The following is a 5760-nucleotide window of genomic DNA, read 5'->3' on the forward strand; positions in this document are numbered from 1 at the left end:
CCTGCCGCCCGATCTCCGCGGGGGCGCAGGCAGGCTGTGCGGGGTCTGCGCGGAAGAGCCCCTGCCCGCCCGGCCACCGCCGCTGCGCTCATTCCATGGCCGGGAGAAGAGTGCTTCAAACAAAACGCCCGGCCCGCCAGGCCACGCTGGGAAACGTAGTTTGCGCACCCCGCGCGAGCGCGGAGCCCAAGGGCGAGGGGACTACGGATCCCGGCAGCCCCCGCGCCGGGGACGGAGGGGGAGAGGCCAGGTGCAGGGATGGAGGGACGGGTGGGCGAGCGAGTGAGTGAGTGGCAGCTGCCAAGCCTTGGCCGAGAGCCAGGAAGGGCCTCCCCGGAGGAGGAGGAGGGAGGCGCAGAGCGGGAGGGAGGGAACCCCAGGGGTCATCTAGTGACGGCGCCCCAATCGAAAATGTGACTTTAAAAAAAAAATCTTTCGAATTTTTTAATTTTTCCCGCGGCACACCAGGCAACATCTCGCGGCACACTAGTGTGCCGCGGAACAGTGGTTGGGAAACACTGCAATAAAGGACTGTTCTTGATGCCTCCTCAGCTACTCTGGTAAAGCCTCAAAGTTGTTGTTTAGTCATTTGGCGTGTCCGACTCTTCGTGACCCCATGGACCAGACACGCCAGGCACTCCCGTCTTCCACTGCCTCCCGCAGTTTGGTCAAACTCATGTTCGTAGCTTCGAGAACACTGTCCAGCCATCTCGTCCTCTGTCGTCCCCTTCTCCTTGTGCCCTCCATCTTTCCCAACATCAGGGTCTTTTCCAGGGAGTCTTCTCTTCTCATGAGGTGGCCAAAGTATTGGAGCCTCAGCTTCAGGATCTGTCCTTCCAGTGAGCACTCAGGGCTGATTTCCTTAAGAATGGATAGGTTTGATCTTCTTGCAGTCCATGGGACTCTCAAGAGTCTCCTCCAGCACCATAATTCAAAAGCTTTCCTCTCTTTTTGCTACCTGTGTTTAGTGCTGCACCCTTTTCTTCTTCATCCCCTAGTTCCTCCTCTCTTGGCCAGGACTGCAAGATCCAAACCCACATTCCAGATGAATGGCTTGTGTTGCCTCTCGGTGAGGTTAAAAAGTCCACCCCACTTCTTCCTCCCCTTGACATGCTGACAGTATTTTATTACAGGAAATAAAATTATAATCATTATCCTACACTGAATTAAGGAGTAATGCTATATCATGTTATGGGGGAAAGGAAAGAACGGATTACTGTGTCATGTTTTGATACGGATGCAAAAACCTACTCAGTGACGCTCTGATGAGTCAGTTCAGTGGGTGGGAGATGATTTTATGTAATAACAGTATCGTTCATTTTCTCTGCTCGCACTGTTACCCGGCAGCACACTTCCACTGCTCAGCAACCAGTGAGTCAGGGATGTGTACACAACGGAAATGGGTTATATCTCAAAACGTTGACATATGTAATCCAAATCTGAAGCTGGAGTAACCTTTGTATCTGAGGATTTCGAACTTCTTTCTGAACAGCTGATCACACGAGAGAGATTTTTAAAAGGCAAACGAGAATATGTTTGTTCATGGTTCTCTTCCCATTTTTTTCTAAGAAGATCAAAATGCAAAAGCAACATCAAGTGAGATTTTCAGCAGAACATTGCCGAATGGAGTTTTGTTCAGGATTCTGGACACCCCATTCCATTCTGCCCCTCCACTACCACTTCCCCGGTCCTTCAGTCCTGCCCCCCCCCCTCCTAGCAGTCAGTCAGCATTCCATAGTCACTGGACATGCTCAGTCCTGGGCTGTTCTCTGAAGCCCCACTTTCCTCCTCAGTCCCCCCCCCCCTGCAGTCCTGCAAACCTTGCAGTTCCTCTCTAAGCCATGGGTAGGCAAGCTAAGGCCTGGGGGCCAGATCTGGCCCAATCGCCTTTTAAATCCAGTCCGCGGACGGTCCAGGAATCAGTGTGTTTTTACATGAGTAGAATGTGTCCTTTTATTTAAAATGCACCTCTGGGTTATTTGTGGGGCCTGCCTGGTGTTTTTACATGAGTAGAATGTGTGCTTTTATTTAAAATACATCTCTGGATTATTTGTGGGGCATGGAATTTGTTATTTTATTTTATTTTCCAAAACATAGTCTGGCCCCCCACAAGGTCTGAGGGACAGTGGACCGACCCCTGCTCTAAGTCTTCTGATACCCTCTCTCCCCCCGCTCTCTCTCTCTGTTTTTGTGTGTAGCACCATTCTAGCTACATTGCCACTAAACTAAACATCAGCATTTGGGTCTCTGAGACAAAACCTTGTACTGTACTGCAGAATGCTTATTTTCAGAATTCTAGACATTTTGTTCCTCTTCCTCTCCACATCTCTGTTTTCCCCTCACAACAGCCAGTCATCACCCTGTGCTCACTAAATATACTCAATCATCACAGAATCAGATAATTGTTGGAAGGAACCCCAAAAATCATCTCGTCCAACCCCCCTGCAATGCAGGAATCACTAAAGAATCACTGGTGGAGAACCATCCATCCTCTGTTTAAAAACCTCCAATAAAGGAGAGTCCATCAGCTTCTGAAACAGCCCATTCCACTCACAAGCTGCTCTCATTTGCTTGCTTGGGGAAGGGTTGGCTGGCGAGGAAGTCGGAGCATTCCTGCCCAGTCCCAACTACATTAAAATATTTTTATATCTTCATTTGTGGCTAAGGGCAGCTGTCACTGCGCACGTTTAGAAATAGCTCAGTGTGAGCTAGGGAATGACCTATCCAGCAAATGAGGCTGTGTATACATTAGTGGCTTAAAACACAGCAAGGTCATTTTTACCCACGTTTTTATATTTTATATTGTATACACCAGAGAAGGGGGCAGAGATTTCTCCACTCAGTGCACACTACCTGGCTTGATTTCCTGCACCAGATTCCTATCCAGTGAAGCTGTCGTCAGCCCATCTTCCTTTTATGTGTTTTCAGACAGATCATAAGGAAGGGTAAACAATTTTCATCTTCTTTCATTCTCCAACTTCTTCTCTCTGCCTTTCTAACCTTTACAGCTTCTATTAGTTTGACCCATCTCCCCAGAAACTAATAATAATAATAATAATTTATTTATATCCCGCCCTCCCCAGCCAAAGCCAGGCTCAGAGTGGTTAACAATAGTAAAAATAGCACAATTTATGTAAAATCAGTGTCAATTAATTGAAATACATTCTAAAATCAGTTCAAAATCAAATTAATGGCAACCATTGGGCTAGAGTTCTGTGAAGATTACCAAAGGGTCAGACTGTGCCTTGGCCAAAGGCCTGGTGGAACAGCTTTGTCTTGCAGGTCCTGCGGAAAGATGTCAAGTCCCACAGGGCCCTAGTCTCTTGTGACAGAGCATTCCACCAGGTCGGGGCCACGGCCAAAAAAGCCCTGGCTCTGGTTGAGGCCAGCCTAACCTCCCTGTGGCCCAGGATCTCCAAGACAATTTTATTTGAAGACCATAAGGTCCTCCGTGTGGCATACCAGGAGAGGCGGTCCTGTAGGTACAAGGGTCCTAGGCTGTATAGGGCTTTAAAGGTTAAAATCTTTAAAATTTAAGCTTCCCAGAACACGGCTACTCTTGACTCACTGCTACGTCCTTACCATTTCTTCATTTATTTTACCCTCCCTCTCCCTTCTAGGGCAAGCCTTCAATAATCTACCTTGTAACTCTCAATAAAGCTTATTTTTTTCCTGGAAAATTTTCCAGTGTAATCTCTGTTATTCCCTCCTGGTTACTTTGTGATGGGATTCTTAAATTTATGCTATGTTCCTGTATAGTTTGAGATATATTAGTTTCTGGAACAGCTCTACGCAGCAACAGCCTGTCCTCAAGCAAAATACATCCAAGGCTATCAGAGGGAAAATATTCTGCTGGTACTAGTAACTTGTATTCCAAAAGGGTTTAGTCCAAGAACATTGAAAAGAACTTTCAGGCGTGTGCCCTGACCAAGCATGGCAATACACTGAAATCAATTTTTTACATTTTAACTGATTGCTACATGATTAAGTAAGCCCCATCAGTTAATTGTTCAGGCTCTCAGTCTTATCCAGCAAGCTTGCCCTTCCCTCTCCAAATACATCAGGGCGCTGCAGTTTCACAGGCATACCTCAGCCTCCTTCTCTGCTGATTAAGTGTAGTTATTATTTGGAGAGGTACTTTAAATTGCTTGCAAAGGCCTCCACTAATTAATCAATTAAAGACTGAATCCCTAATAAACAGGCACCAGAGCACCAATTGTTACGCACATATTATACAATGCAAATAAATTTTAGTGAACTGAAGGGCTCTCATGTAAAGGCCATTCTTCTTGAACCAGTTATCTAGGTCTTCTATTTTAGAGCTGTATTCCTCATATTTAAAGACTGTGCTTACACAATCAAGATACTGGACACCTATAGTGGACCTACACTGGGGGGGGGGTCCCTGAAGTTTGAACTGTTATAGGGGGCCCCTTCACAACCAGCAACGAGGTTTGGGAAACCACTGTTATCTTCTCCAACTGGGCTGTTCCACAACAGATCACCACAAATTGTGTTTTTGGGTATCTGCTTAAGTACCTTTGTGAACTCATCGTTATTCCTAGGGTCTAGATCTCTGTTAAAAACGGGGGGAAATACATCAGCCACAACAGAGCAGTCAGTTTACCGCAACATTCCACCTTTACATCTGTGCTACTGACTCTCAGTTTTTTAAAGCAATGTGGATGAAAGTCTCTTATGGGGCCTCTCTGGGAACAGGGGCTCTGAAGATTGTATCATTCATTCCATAGTAGATCCACCTCTGTCTGTGCTTCACAACTGCATATGGCTGTCCACAAATAGAACAATTTTGGAAGGAAGTTTTAAATGAGCTATCTCAGATTACAGCTCAGTCAATCCCAATAACTCCAGCATTAAAAAGGTAAAGGTACCCCTGCCCGTACGGGCCAGTCTTGCCAGACTCTAGGGTTGTGCGCTCATCTCACTCTATAGGCCGGGAGCCAGCGCTGTCCGCAGACACTTCCGGGTCACGTGGCCAGCGTGACAAGCTGCATCTGGCGAGCCAGCGCAGCACACGGAACGCCGTTTACCTTCCCGCTGTAAAGCGGTCCCTATTTATCTACTTGCACCCGGAGGTGCTTTCGAACTGCTAGGTTGGCAGGTGCTGGGACCGAACGACGGGAGCGCACCCCGCTGCGGGGATTCGAACCGCCGACCATGCGATCGACCAAGTCCTAGGCGCTGAGGTTTTACCCACAGCGCCACCCGCGTCCCTTAACTCCAGCATTAGCCTTACTTAATTTATATACTTCATATATGAACCAATTAAGAAGTAAGGAATTAATAACACAGCAGCTAGAACGGTAATAGAACTTGGAAAACCTTGCAGCTAATGAATATTGATCACTGGAATAATAGTCTGGTAAACTGCCATAATGGAAAACCTGTGGCAAAAAATTGAAGGTGGCAAGGAAGAGCGAAAACAAGATAATTGTTGCACTGTAGGGTGTGATTTTACTAAATATACAAATGAAATAACACATGGACGAGAAATACCTACAACATATATTGCAATATGGCGCAGATAAGCCGACACTATTCATTAGTTCACTCCTAGTGGTTAGTATTTTACCCCCCTAGTGACCCATTTTTTGTTAGTCGTGTTATTTTATTATTTATGTGTGTGCAGTTTTTTAACAACAACATCATCATCATCATCATCAAAAACAAAAAAAAACTGCTTATGTGCCAGCATCCAGAGCTCAATGAACTCCCATCCCTTTAGGGTTTGAATTCACC

The sequence above is a fragment of the Podarcis bocagei genome (assembly GCF_964188305.1).
Source record: "Podarcis bocagei genome assembly, chromosome: 8".
NCBI classification, from domain to species: Eukaryota; Metazoa; Chordata; class Lepidosauria; order Squamata; family Lacertidae; genus Podarcis; species Podarcis bocagei.